Source organism: Mustela nivalis (assembly GCF_964662115.1).
Source record: "Mustela nivalis genome assembly, chromosome: 3".
NCBI classification, from domain to species: Eukaryota; Metazoa; Chordata; class Mammalia; order Carnivora; family Mustelidae; genus Mustela; species Mustela nivalis.
Genome location: NC_139022.1, coordinates 63,004,387 through 63,019,879, shown reverse-complemented (window position 1 = coordinate 63,019,879; position 15,493 = coordinate 63,004,387). Strand labels below are relative to the sequence as shown.

The window sequence follows — 15,493 nt, the reverse complement described above, 5'->3', positions numbered from 1 at the left end:
CAATAGTGTCTGTTAGAAGAGTTTCTTAGAAATATTCTCTATGATGAAGAGCTGCGTGCAGATGGGTTTTTGGGGTAAAAGCGGTACCCCTTAAGATGCACCTGTAAAGACGTGAGGGGGGCAGGATTGGGAGGGAGGAAGTGGCCCACAATGTGGTCTCAACAGCATCGAAATAGATCCCACAAGGAGCCTGGACTGCAGAGGTGCCCCCAATGGAGGCAACAGGGCTGGGCCTTTGTAACCTCTCATCAAGCAGTCATCGGCTCTCAGCACCCTACTGGAGGGAGCCAACCTTGGGAGAGGCAGTTTCCCATGGTCTAGGGCAATGCCCAGTGAGGGACACAGCTGTGGAGCCATCACAACCCACAGCCCTAGGGGTGGGAGGAAGGGCACAGCCCCAGAGAAGGAGATGTGGCTGGAGGACAGAAGTTTCACAATGGCTCTGTCCTCACTAAGTCTTTGCCTGGTAGATGACGACGACAACGATGACTACTACTACTTTACTGTTGTCATAGGTCTTAAAAGGACCAAACTCTTTTTTTTTTTTTAAGATTTTATTTATTTATTTGACAGAGAGACACACTGAGAGAGGGAACACAAGCAGGGGGAGTGGGAAGAGAGAAGAGGCTCCCTGTTGAGCAGAGAGCCAGACGCAGGACTGGATCCCAGGACTCTGGGATCATGACCTGAGCCCAAGGCAGATGCTTAACTGACTGAGCCACCCAGGTGCCCCAAGATGATCAAACTATTGAAAATGAAGTCCACAGTCGAAGGACACTTTTTTTTAATCAAGGAGACTTCTGAGAGACTGCCATGAAACAGTGCAGGCGAGCGGGCACCCCTACATTGCTGCTCCCTGCATAGTGTCTAAGGTAGGCACTCTGCAAATATCTTCGGAGGATGAAAAGGAATGACACCTCAAAATAAAAATGTAAATAATATAAAAGGACCAACACTGAGATGAAGATGCCTACGTCAGTTCTCAGCAAAAACCCGAGGGAGGACTATGTGGAAAGCTGTGAGCAGAGACAGATTCGGAATCACATCCTAAATCTCTATTTGAGAAATTGATGATTTCTGTCTTTATTTAACCTTGAAAAATAAAGTCCCTGTAGTAGTTGTAGCAATGAGATCCTCAGGGGAGTAAGAGGTAGAGTCACTGAAACTTATGATTTTGTGAACAAAAGTTTGCATTTAACTCTCTTATGTTGGTTTCATCTGTTTGTTGGTTTGTTTGTTTGTTTTTTCCAGACTTTATGTAATTGTTCTGAATCTGAAGATTTAAAACATGGTAACTAAATCCTTTCTTTAAAAACAGAAATTTGGACTTATGCAGGGTTTTATTTGAAAAAGTTCACTGGGGGTGCCTGGGTGGTTCAGTAGGTTAAGCCTCTGCCTTTGGCTCAGGCCATGATCTGGAGTACCCCATCAGGCGCCCTGCTCAGTGGGGAGTCTACTTCTCTCTCTGCCCTTCACCTTGCTTGTGCTTGCTCTCACTCACTCACTCTCTCTCTTAAATAAATAAAATATTAAAAATATTAAAATAAAAAATTAAAATTAAAACTTTTCTTCAATTAATAGGAAAATTATTAATTATTCAATTTGATTTCATATTTGTGGAGTATTTGCTATGTGCAGGGCATATATTAAGCAAAGAGAGAAACTAAAAGTGACCCCTTCAGAGACACTCCACTTGGGCTGTGGTGAAGAAACATTATCGAGTGTAGGAAGGCCAATCATCACAACACTATTATCTGTAAAGTGCAGGCGGCCCCTTGTTTCCTGAACTGGTGAGGTTCCAGAAAGCTGTTTACGGACTTCATTGGCCCAGGGAAGCAATATCACAAATGGGGCTGGTTTCCAGATGAGACCTCCTAATACCATCCTAGGAGCTCCAGTCCAAGCTCTGGGGGCAAGAAATTATTAGGGACAGGAGAACATGGGACGTTGTTCACTCCTTTGCCAGGTCCATTCATTCTATAGCAAAGCTCTGGATCAAAGAAAGTCTTCAGATAGCATTCTCCCTTCCCGCACACCTCCATTCAAAACTCTACTATTTTCTAGCCTCTTGGCATGCTCACCAACAATGAAGTCCAGCAGCAACCCCTCACGCCCAGGTCACTGCCCCAAAATCTACAGACTGAGCTAATCCATTGGGCTCCCACCAACTCTACCCGTCCCCATCAAAATGTATATCTATCCATCAAAATGTAAATCTTTTCTATCCAGGTATTTTTTAAATTTTATTTATTTATTTGACAGAGAGAGATCACAAGTAGGCAGAGAGGCAGGCAGAGAGAGAGAAGGAAGCAGGCTCCCCGCTGAGCGGAGAGCCCAATGCAGGGCTCGATCCCAGGACCCTGAGATCATGACCTGAGCCAAAGGCAGAGGCTTTAACCCACTGAGCCACCCAGGCGCCCCAACGGAGAGAGATCACAAGCAGGCAGAGAGGCAGGCAGAGAGAGGGTTTTTTTTTTTTTTAAGATTTTATTTATTTATTTGATAGAGATTGCAACTAGTCAGAGAGGTAGGCAGGGAGAGAGAGGAGAAAGCAGGCTCCCCGCTGGGCAGTGAGCCCGATGTGGGGCTCCATCCCAGGACCCTGGGATCTGACCCGAGCTGAATTCATTCATGCTAAAGTAGGAATGATCAGTCCTTAAGACTGTGTGCCAAGGGCTGCTGGAGGAAACCACCTGAGAGGCTCCAGAAGACGAGGGTGTAACTTTTAAAGAAAATGCCTGTTAAGTCAAATGTGGAGAATAACAGCCCATTAACAGTGACTGTGGCGGGCGAGGGGGGCAGGCAATAGAGGAGAATAATTATTGTGTGTTGAGTGTTTACCATGTGGCAGGAACTCACGCTAAAGGATACCATCGGGTAAGTATGTTATTCGCCCAGTTTTACAGAAGAGAAATGTGGGATCTGGAGAGGCTAGCGGTTTAGTGAACTCTGGAAGACAGTCTGCCCAGTCCTCTCCCCACCATGGCGAAGCCAGTAGGATCCTGACTCCGGAGGTGGGCAGCTCACTTTGGCCACTCTTCTTTTGCATGATTCCTTCTCTTCCTTTCTACTGAAACCAGAGATCCTCTAGAGGCAAATTTTTTCCAGACTGCGACAGTCAAGACAGCAGAGAAACTGAGGCAGTGATGGATGGATACTACCAAAGCGTATTTGTGAAAATGAAACTGCTTCTAAGTGGGGTGTGAATGAGGACCTGCTCGTGACTAGACCCTGTAAAAGAAGGCAGTATCTTAACTTCCTCAGTGCATTTATCCCCCAAGCATCAGTATCTACCTATGGAAAGTATGATGGATAGGGTCTTTTCTAACACTCTAGGCCTCAGTTAACGAGAGAGCCTTGAAGTTAACTCAAGTGTTATCATTTGTACCAGAGCTGACTTTAAGATTATTCATCTCATTACTATGGCTTTACAATAGTATAGAAGGGCATTAAAAAAGAAATCTGATGTACTTTTCCATTCCATACACTATGCTCATTTTACATTAAAAATACAGGAAAGACAGTCTTCTCCTGCAGGGCTGGTGAAAACCCTGTGCCCCATGCCAGAAGCTAGGCCCAGCAGCTCACAGATCAATGTTTCAGGTGCCCGATCATTCATCTTGCCAACTGCTGATTATTGACAGAACCCTAAGGGCATGGGTGATTTTTGCTTGCCCACGGCAATATTTCTCTAATAGAAACAATCCCACAGCATGTATTGTCATCTGATAATAACATGAAGGCAATCGAAACAATTAATTATTCAATTAATGAACAAATGTTTTGGAAAAATGCTCCCAACAAGGGACGTCTGAATAAACAAACTACATGGCCTTCTCATTGATCACGTCTAGTTGGAGACACTTTGGAGCAGGGTAATACCATCTCCTTTTAGCATGATCCGACCCACTTGTTTTCTTGATTTTGTTTTAGAATGAATCTCTTCTGCTCTACCCAATACACGGTTCATGCACTCATCCAAACCAATGACACAGCCCTCTGCATGGTCACTTGTGCCTTATCCGAGATCTGTTTTGCAAGTATCTGAAGATGAGGTTGACGGGCTGCACCATCACCTTCTAGGCTTTCTGGCTCTGGCCACCGTATGCCATGGTGGGTGCCGACAAAGACCACATGCTAGCTCAGAAAATGGCCAGAACAATCCGATTTGCCTTTAAGGACCTGCTTCTCTCTCACTTTCAGTCCCTATGGTTTGGGTTGGATTACCCTCATTGTGGGGCACTAAGGTACACCTATGATGTGGCCAAGCACCTCATCCCCTGGCCACAAGGAGTAGAGTAAGAGCCCAATTATTCCAGTGAGACTCACTTCAAAAAACTGTGTGCCAAGGGCTGCTGGAGGAAACCAAACAAGAGGGAAGATGCCCAGAGCCAAGCAGTTCTGAGGGAACCTAAGTAGGAGGGGGAAGGGCAGAGGCAGAGAGGGCCGATGGCATAGTGTAAAGCTCTGCATCCAGCCTGCTCTGGGTCTTTTCAGGGGTGAGCTGAAACACTCTCTGTTGAAGCCACATCCAGAAAGAGTTGAGCTTCTATCGCTCATAAGGAAAGAGTCCTGAGAAGACATCTCTGTGTCTGGGCTCCATTCATCTCATTAGACACCTACATTGCTGACTGCGTCTCCTCAGATGTTCTTATTAATGTGATGGGAACCATTGTGTGCTCCTGGGCCTGACCCACCTGGCAGAACCCACAGGCCTGTCCTCAGTAGCAGTTGCATCTCCTGGGTCCTGGCAAACCAGGCCTCAGTTCTCCGTCAGGCGCTCACACTCCCCCCTCCTTCCCACAGGCTGCTGCCCCAACGAGAGACTCAGGCTTCCAGGAAGGGAGCTCCAGGTTAGGTCTATGGCTGGCTTCTTTTAGAGGGAGTTAAGGGTGATTCCATTTGTCAAGGCCCAGAGCTCACAGCACAGATCCACATCCCTCTGAACTAGCCACCTCTCGGGTTTGAGAGCTGCCTTCTAACTTAAACAAAGCTCTTTCTTCAGAACGACTCCATAGTGTGGGCTTTTACCTTTTTTAGCACATTTCTTTTTTTTTTTTTTAAGATTTTTTTATTCATTTGACAGACATATATCACAAGTAGGCAGAGAGGCAGGCAGAGAGAGATAGGAGGAAGCAGGCTCCCCGCTGAGCAGAGAGCCCAACACGGGGGCTCGATCCCAGGACCCTGAGATCATGACCTGAGCTGAAGGCAAAGGCTTTAACCCACTGAGCCACCCAGGCGCCCCAGCACATTTATTTCTAAAACACGGCCATGGGATCACTGAGAGAAAAGAGTATAGCTAAGGGGACAAACGTCTAGTGGTGGTGCAAAGTAGACCAACAGCACTTTCCATGAGGTAACTAAGCCTCTGTATCTCCTGTGAAGAGGAGTCCCCATGGCTTCATTTAGTGGGGTGTCCACACTACCTGACAGTGACATTTATCTTCAGCTAAGAGGACAAATCTCTGGAGGGCAGAGCCATGGGTCCACAGAAGCCAGAACAGAGACATGTGAGTGCAGCCCATAGGCAGCAAATATTGACCCCTGAGGAGGATAACTAAGAGGATTCCATATCACATTATCTAGGAAAGACATCTTTCTTTTCAGTGGTTCAGTCCCAAAGAAGACTCTATACAAGGGAAGAGAAATCAACTTTCAGGAAACAGAATCCAATATTAACAATAAACTCCAGTTATGACCAATTTAGGGTTCTAATTATATATTGGTCACAGTAAATGCTGCAGGCCACAACTGGCTATTTATTTCTGGGCACATCTACTTATCTTTCCAGGAAGCCAGTCTATAGTTCTTTCTAAGAACCAATCCATGTCCCCTGAAAGTTTCCAGGATAAATGAATATAAAATTTGAACATTTAAAGACTCAGGTTTTGATTCCCCCCCCCCCCCCCAGGGCTAATGGGGCCATCTTACTTCATGAGAGCTATCACTGAGTCTTCCTTTTGACCCAAGAGTACTAATGGAGGTTTTTGGAGTCCATAGGTTGGAAGTCATTGACTTCCTTGCTTGAAGGTGAATCAACAATGATGGATTTGTGTCCATTTGTATTTCTTTCTTTCTTTTTTTTTTTTTCATAGATTGTATTTATTTATTTGACAGAGATTACAAGCAGGCAGAGAGACAAGCAGAGAGAGAGAGAGGGAAGCAGGCTCCATGCTGAGCAGAGAGCCCAATGCTGGGCTCAATTCCAGGACCCTGGGATCATGACCTGAGCTGAAAGCAGAGGCATTCACCCATTGAGCCATCCAGGCACCCCTCTTTTTTATTTTTTTATGAAGAGAATGCAGGTCACCGCTGTGGTTGCCTGGGGAGATCAAAGCTTGAGAGGCAGGCCTCACTTGGGTGGGTCTTGTTATAATTTCTGGACCCTAATCTGCTAGAAACACTAGAATCCATACCCTGAGCTTTCATAAAGTAGCAAATAGGCTGCTAATACTACTACTTTAGGTTTGATTGATGGACTAGAGTCTCACTGAGGAGTTTTGATATTTCCTTTTTTTTTTTCCTACTATAACACTGTATCATAAATATCATGGTGAGGTTTTATGCCCTTTAAGCTTTCCTTGTTGCTTAAGCACAACTGTCAATCTGTTTCACAAATGTGAATATTGGCTGTACATGAAAGTATAAAACTTAGATTTTTATATCTAAGAAAATACATAGTAAAATAGAAAACTTAAAACTCCCTCACCACGTTTCAGATCTGTTCAACAAGCAGTCTTCCTAATTAACCAAGATTACGTTAACAAAATACACAGATTTAAATGTATACCTCCTTACAGAATCCCTTCCCAAGGTTCTTCATTTCTTTTCCCCATCCTAACTTCAGGAAAGAAACTGGAAGCTCACAAAATATATGCCTTCCATAATTTACAGATGTAACATCTAAATCACCAGGCTTTATCTCATTTTCATCTCCACTTAGGCTCAGAAATGTGCTGTCTCTGAGAATCTGTCCCCTGAGTACTGACAAAGGGAGATTAGATTGCATTTCCTGCCTTCATTTACCTTCTAATAGTGTGCAATAAAAAGGCAATAGGAAGAATGAAATGGCCTGTTTTTCCAGGGGGAAAGATATTTTCATCTTTCATATTTCTGTTTCTTACAGACATTTTTAAAATACAACATCTTGGGAGAGGGAAGTAGCCCCAACCAACACTGTTACCCTCTTACGAAGCACGTCGATGAGTACGGTGTGGCTCCACAGGGAGCAGTCAAGAACAGCTATTCCCAGACCAAAGTCATGAACTTCCTGCAGATGGTTCTCCTCTTCATGGAGGAGCATCGGAGCTCTAACGACAGCTGTAGAACTTGTGAAAGTCCACAACTCCCCATGGCCCACAAGGTCCTGCGTAAACTGACCCCAGCCAACCATTCCACACTGAGCCCCCATACCTACCTTCTTACCAAATTCCAGCTGTGCAGGCAAAAATTCTCTAAGTGCCTTCTGCAGTAGTGTCCTGTGCCCAGAACTGTTTGCTACATTCCTTCCTACCTTCTGTTCCCCCAAATCTGGCCAAATCCTGTTCATTCTTTGCTCTCATCCTAAAGATCACTTCTTCAGGAAAGCCTTCCCTGCCCCTCCCCTTCGGGCAAGCTCAGGTTGGGACCACTTAGAACTGACTATCTGTATTTCTCTGTACTCCTCTGAATCCATGATTACAATTATAATGGAGCGTGACTTGTGATATTTTAAAAACTGTAATGGAAATTTCTCCTACTAGATCATAAACTCTCCAAGAGCAGGAACTGATGTGTCTTCTCTAGCGTATTAACAAGAAACCATGTCTACTGTAGGGCAGATCTTTTCATAAATATGTGAGGAAGGGAGAGAGAAAGGAAGAAAGATCTATTACCAAAATTGTTGGTACTGTAGCAGAAAGAGATCTTCCAGCTACATAGGTATATCTCAGACTGGTTCATTATAGAGAACATTGAACCAAATCTTTTCACCACTCCAAGACTTCTAGAAAAGTCTGAGCTCATGAGCCGATGTAGCAGCTTTAATGTGGGGAGAATGATGCACCATGGCAGTTAGACTCAAGAGTTTTTGGAGCCAGGCACTTACTTAGGTACAAAAATCCCAGCTCTGCCACTTACCGCCCTTTCTGAGTGATTTCCTCACCCTTTCTGAGCCTCCACTGATTCATCCATAAAATGAGGCTAAGAATTTTGGCCCTTTTTACAGTTGTCTCAAAGGCTAGAAGTAATGACTGCCAAGCACTCATGACAAAGATTTTAGTGCTGTTATTACGGTTACCAAGAAACATTAGAAGTTGTATTAGATTCAGAAGATATTCTATCTTGCCTTTTTCCTTGCTAAAGGAATATACCCCAACCAGGCATAGTCACCAACAACTAGTTTCTTAGAAAAGAAGGTGTTTTCCTGTCCCGAGATCCTAACACCTAGACTAACTGCAGAATGCATCATTTTATTTTTCACAGGCATTTCACAATCTGATTGGACATCCAGATACATGTACAGAATTCACAACAAGAATGATCTGAAAAAGATTCACCAAAAATGATCTGAAAAATTTCAGGATCTGAAAAATATTCACTGAGCGTGCCAAGAAACAAACTAACCCATTCACACTCATTCTATATTTCTGGACACTTTCCTCCAAAAAATAATGGCACATTCTTCCAGTTGTATCTCCAAAACAAACTGGAGACTTGGACCCTTTGGTAAGTCTGGTATTAGAGGAATGCCAGAATCAACCACGAATCAATGGTTTGGGTAGCAGTCACACACCCATCATGGGTGTGCTGATGTGGCCTTGCTAACAAGCAGAGTGGGGGTTTCTGGAAACTATGGCCTGGCGCAAATCAGACATTGGTTACCCAAGCTCTGCCACTCACTAGCTAAGGACAGAAGCTGGACTGCATACAAGTTAGCCTCTCCAAACATTTCCCAGGTATAAAATGCACTGATAATACCTCTCTGTCAAAACTGCTGTGAGGTTTGGAGTGAGATAATGTGCATAATCTATAATGATTATTTGAGATACCATGTAAAGAATGCCAAGCAAATACATCTATTTCATGTCCCTAATACCCTAATACCTAATAATTTCATTTCCCTAATACCGCGCCTTTCACAGAACAGGAAAGCCTCAATGAGAGAAGCTAGTGGAGCTTGTCAAACATAGATGCTATATCATTATAAGGGTCTTATAACTTATAAAGCATTCCTAATAACAATATCAATAACAGAAATAGTGATGATGTCACGGGATGCCTGATGCAGAAGAAATTTTTTTTAAGTAAGACTAACATTTAAAAGATGCCAGCAAGGGCACCTGGGTGGCTCAGTGGGTTAAAGCCTCTGCCTTCGGCTCAGGTCATGATCCCAGGGTCCTGGGATCGAGTCCCGCATCAGGCTCTCTGCTCAGCAGGGAGCCTGCTTCTTCCCTCTCTCTCCCTCTGCCTGTCTCTCTGCCTACTTGCGATCTCTGTCTTTCAAATAAATAAATAAAATCTTAAAAAAATAAAAAATAAAAAAAATAAAAGATGCCAGCAAGATCTTTATCTAGTGGTCAAAGAGAGCTGAGAGGACTTAGTACCAGTAAGAAGTAAGTAGGAGAACTAGGAGTATGCATGACCTCAAAATCTTCTGTTACATTAAGTCTGTCTTTATTAACCATACTTATGAGACAACCTTCCAATAAGAAAGATAGGAAGGAGACGGTGGAAGAGCTGTAATGTTACTACTGAGATGGGGAAAAAGACAAGGCTTTAAAACTTTGTTCGAACTTCCCCCTGCAGTTCTGTTTCCCTAGGCTGGGCTCCTCGGGCACAACCTCCTTCAGACAGCCTTCCTTGGTAGGATTCAAATTATACTGAAGTGTGACTTTGGAGCAGTCCCTTAATCTCCTATAGCTTAGTTTTCTCACCTGGAAAATACAAAAGATAATAAATGTACTTCAGAAAATACCGTAGTCGACAAGTGAACTAATACAAACAAAGCACCCAGAATAGTGCCAATACATCATAAGTATTCTGTAGCTTTAGGGATTTTTAATAGTAGGTATAAAGTGTCATTTTAAAATGGCACCAGCATGAGAGGCCCTTGGTTGGTGGTCCACACGTCAGAAGTGAGAGGGTACAATTACAAAGAGAGCCCAGCCCTGGTGGGCAGGGGAAGACCACACTCATCATGTCCTACCTCATGTGACCTAACTTCAGCAGATGGACCACGTACTGCGATTTTACAAACGTTAATTCAAATGCAGGGTCATAAAGCCAAGCCCTACCACTAGAAAGAAGTTCATGGGCTTACTAAGGAAAACTAATTTGCATGAGAAATTCCTAGCACCAAATACATACAAAATTTGTGTAGCAACTGAAAACTCACATTGGATTTAACTCAGTTATTCTCTGACTCGTCTTTTGAGGTGATTTCACAAAATGAACTCCTCATCAGTATCAGGAGTACCCTTGGCTGAGAATACATCTTTACAATCCTGAGAGTATCCTTTTTTCTCTAATTACAACATGAACTATATCAATAAAGAAGTTCGCCCAAACACCTCCTATTTTTAACTGTAAGCATCTCTTCGTGAGGGCAAAATCGGGCCAGGCTTAAAAACGTTAATGGTAGATATTAGTTATTGTGACTTCTAGGTTTCAAAAGCTTAAGGGAATGAATCTTTTCTGTGGTGGCTGTAAATAAGATAGCTACTTTGGAAAGAAAAATCATTCTGCTAAGAAAAGACATTCCTTATACATTAGTTCAAATTCAAAGTAAGACTACTCATCTCCTTTGCAGAACACACCCCATAGTAAATCACCAAAACGGTCTATTGATTGGTTTTTTTCCTTCTCTCTTTGGCTGAGCTGATTTTTATACAACTACTCAGACTACATAGACTTAAACCAGTTATTGTAAAGACAATGTTATCATTGAAATTTAGTATTATCACATTACGTTTGGAAGTGGAAGAATATTGGGGTACTTGGAGGGCTCAGTCAGTAGAGGATGTGATTCTTAATCTCAGGGTCGTCAGTTCACGCCCTATGTTGGACAAGGAGTTTTTATTTTAAGAAGTTAAAATAAAAATAAAAACAAAAACAAAACAACAGTAATAAAATAAAATAAGTAAAATAAAATAAGGAAGTAGGAAAAGTATTGGAGTTGGGGTCATCTTTGACCCCAGGGGAAAATAGTATGTATGTGAAAGAATAAGTATATGTATACAGCATACCTGGTAAAGGCATAATTGTGTTTGGTTGTGTGTGTGTGTACACATGTGTCAAAGCAGTACAAAATGTCAAAACATCATGGGAGCTAATTATTTAAACTTCACTATGGAAAAAAAATTACAAAAGCTTCTAATGAAAAAAAAGTATCTGACTTTCCTTTTTTATTTTCTTGCCCATGTTCCTAGAAGGAAAGAGGAGTAAAATAGTGAAAGGGAGAGAACAGCAGGTCAGAGAATGAAGAGCCACATAATATCCCACCCAGAGAGTCCTGTGAAAGGCAAACAGCCTAACCATGTTTGATAATCCAAAATACACAAAAATCCCCCCATAGTAAGTTCCACATACTTCTTCCTCCTGTTCTGGCATATCCCGAAGGGAGAAAAAAAAAGGTGGGGGATCAAGTCAAAAAAAGTGAAAACATCAAGCAGAAAGGAATAAATATAAGACCACTTAACAAAGCTCCACCTTCCTTGACAAGAGGCAGAGGACATGGGGCCTGGGAAACTGGAAAATGCAGGCTTCCCTCCACCTCTGCCTGGTCCCCTGTCTCACTCCCCAGGTCCCCACAGAACAGGCCAGAGAGTCACAAAAACACCAGCTGGGTCTGGAGTAAATGAATGCAATGAGGCCTTGGGGGCCAAATAGAGCCAGAAAGGACTGAGGGGTAACAACCAAACTGGTTAGGTAAATGTTTTTTTTTTTTTTTTTTTACTGTTTTACTTGAAACTATGGTGTTGAATTGGCACATATGCAAGGTCAGTCACAGTCACTGCTGGACGCCCTCCGGGTCCCTCAGCCCCAGCTTCTATCTAAAAGCAGAGGGAAGCAAAGAAAGGAGGGGAAAGTGCAGTCGTGCCTGCTCTCAGCCAGGAGTGGGGGGGTGGGGGGGACATGCTGAGTCAGGGTTTCCCACCTCTAGGGAGCAGGAGGCTTGGCAACTGCTCTGTAGTGACAGAGCGCTTCTCTCCAAAATCTATTCTAATCTCAAAAGATACTTTAGGAAAACAGACTTCTAATTTGGTGTGGGGAAAATACTATTTAAAAGCAACTATAGAAATGTTGAATTTTTCTGTTATGAAAAGCTATTTTACACTTCAACAAAAGAACGGGAGTCAGATATGGCTTAAGGGTCTGGATAGAATACGGTTTCTATTTGGGAAGACATCTATTTGCCATTTTCAGAAATTGATCATTTGCCACGCACGGGTCGATCTTTCGTCTGAGAAAGAAAGCATATTTTAATATGTTTGAAGCACAAAACTCCTCAAGAATGAAAATTTTCGACAGAACCCATGGATTCTAAAACTTTCCGTTCTAAGGATTCTCCAAATATTTAGCCACTCTGACATCAGGTGTGTAAGAATCTATGAAACAGAGTCATGTGGGAGGTTTTCTTGTTTTACCTGACTTTGTTTAACACATGTTTACCCTTTCTCTTACTCCATTAACGCTACTTTCAGTGCTTAATGCTGCAGGAGAAAAGGAAAACTGTTTTATTCAGGATGAATTCAAAATAACTATAAAGAATATGGGCTCTTCCGGTAAACAGGTGACAATGTGGTTCTCAAGAGTCTCGCACCCTCAGCAGTAAATGCAAATTCAAAACTCAACTTTCCCTCTCCCCTCCCCAGGAAAAGACTTTAATAAAAAAGCATTTTTTTTTTTAACAGAACCAAGAAAAACCGAAGACATAAGTAAAAGGGAAAACATGGTCCTTCCACTCTCCCTTTCCTTGAAGGTTCAGCCAAATCCCTGGTCTTTCCAATCTTTCTGTCCTCCCATTGCCAAGGTCAGGTCACTGCCCAGGTTCAGGCTCTCCCTAGGACTCTTGGCCTCTGCTACTAACTATGCCCTTCTGATGCTCACTTGGCCCCCTCTCCCCTGCTCAGGTGCCTCCAGGGTTCCCTACAGCGGCCCCGATGTCCTGCTCAGCCCCCACAGTCTGGCCACAGCTTCATCTTCATCTCTACTTCCCATACCTTCCTTCCTGAACCCCAGGCCTCAGTCCCACCACTGACTCCCATGTTTTGAATACACAGCACACTTATTGTCTCCGTGGCCATGGCAGTATCTGCCCCCCAGCCCCTGCCCCAACCAGCCTTGCCACCACCATCACCATCTCCCTGTGCCCAAATCCTAACCACACTCCAATATAAGGCAGAAGCCATGGGCGGCGGGGGGGGGGGGGGGGACACCCCTGAATTGCTAACACCAAACCTACCACTTACCTACATCTACGTCCACAGTGTCTCCTTCCATTTGCAATGGAAGAGGAGCCCTTCTTCAGGCTGAGGCTACCATTTCCCCTGGACTCTGGGGCCCACTCGGACCCATGCCCCAAGGTACCTCACCCCTTCATTTATCCCTCTGTTCTCCTTAAACCGCTCCCTCCCTGTAGGCTCCTACTGATCAACCCACTCCAGTGAGACCCATTAAAAACCAAAAAGCTTCCAAAGATCCCATCTCAACAGCGTTTCTACTCTCCTACTACCACTTTCTTTTATCCCCTAAAGAGCCAAACTGCTTGGCTTCTTTCCCTGTCTGGGGCTCCTGTTTCTCACACCCCTCAGCCCACTGCCTTCTGGCTTCAATCTCACCACTCCTGATTCCATTGTTTTGTAAAATGTTTTGACACCTCTTATATCCCAGATAACAAACGCCTGGCACTGGGAGTGGAGAGGAGAAATCAGACCTGAGCTCTCTGAGCCAGAAATTCAAACTGATCATTAAATTCAGCATAAAAATATATTTTATTTGGACTATAGCTTAAAATTTTTTTTTTCAAATAATTTGCCAAAAATTCAAGAACCTAAAGATTTCACATGAAAATCCAGGTTTCTGGCTTGTTTTAAAGAATCCAGAAATACTGGCAACAATGCTTCTTTCACTATATGACAATAACCCGCTGAAGCTGAAAAGCAGCTGCCCTTCAATGAGACAGGAGCTCTCTGGTTCACCATGGACCCTACCAAACCCTCTCTGCTCACGTTCTTTTCTCTGATGGTCCCCGTGTGCAGTGAAGTTTGAATCCCTGTTCTAGATCGGTGCTATCCACCAGAAATAAAAATGTGAGCCGCATACATATTTTTAAATATTCTGGTAGTCATTTTTTTAGAAAATGGAAAGGAACAGGTAAAAATCAACTTTAATAATATATTCCATTTAATCCAACATATCCAAAATATTATTTTGACGTACAAGCACCATAAAAAATTAAAGAGATATTTTACCTTCTTTTCTCTGTGCTAAGCCTTCACAATCCAGTGTGCATCTAACACCCATAGCACATCTCAAATCCAATTTGCCATATTTCCAACGTTCAAGAGCCAAGTGTGGCTAGTGGCTCCATCTGAGACAGCAGACTCCAGATGCTTAATGATTCACTATGAAAATCATCTTGCAAGTAGAGAAAAGGAGAGAGAATTTTAAGGGGAAAGAAGAAAGCAGGCAGGACTGAGGAAAATAGTGATGACATTAAAGAGCAGGTATGGTGAGGACTTCAAGTCAGGAGGGGAAAAAAGCAGGATCACAGAGACAATGAACAGTGCTCCCTGAAAAGATCCAGTCTGTAGTCTAACACTCCGGGTATAAAGACACCCTTTGCAGGCAAATATAATTAACTGGCAATGCAGATTTTCTGGAGGGAGGCTTTAGTCTTTCATAAATAGGCTTAGCATTAAACATGTGGTCACTGTGAAAAGCAATTGACCAAAAGTCCGACCCAGAGTTCACACACTTGGCATTCAAGAGGCAACAGAGTGGACCAGGCTAGTGAGGACAGGATTCTTGGTCCAGGCTGGGATTTTAATCTAGTTCAAGGGGATGGGTAAGAAGAGAAGTGGCAGTGATGCAGGCAGCAAATTCTCTTGAGCTGAGATCCAAGCAGAGATCAAGACTTAGAGAATCATGAGTGAGACTATGTCAGCAAAGTGCTGGAAATCCAGATGTGGGAGTGCAACATCAGAGGTCAGGAAAAGAGATTGGGTACCAAAAAAGGATACCCATCGTCGGAGACTGGCACCTAGAAATGAATCCCTGAGCCACAGACCTCAGAAGCAGAAATCACTCCTCCATTCTCCGCATGAATACAATATGGTGGCCAGTGAGTAGGTGTCCTGTTCTCTCCTCACCCACAGACAGGAACAAGAATTAAAGTACAGGCTGAGAAAAGCCAAGCCACCAGCTATGGGAGAGGAGAAGGTCAAATAGATCTGCCAGACTTAAAAGGACTTGGAAACAAGAAGGGAGGAACATCATTATATAACTA

At 43.4% G+C, this 15,493-nt stretch overlaps 1 protein-coding gene and 1 pseudogene across 10 annotated transcripts in view; both read right to left on the bottom strand.

The window, feature by feature from the left end:
• The window catches only part of MCTP1 (multiple C2 and transmembrane domain containing 1), a gene marked incomplete at its 3' end in the record, with an annotated part of 521,765 nt that overhangs the window by 499,509 nt on the left and 6,763 nt on the right, over positions 1-15,493 (bottom strand). The gene's annotated exons all lie outside the window — the stretch shown is intronic.
• On the bottom strand, positions 3,844-4,112 carry LOC309860767 (small nuclear ribonucleoprotein E pseudogene; annotated as a pseudogene). The gene has a single exon. The product of its transcript is annotated as a small nuclear ribonucleoprotein E pseudogene (transcript).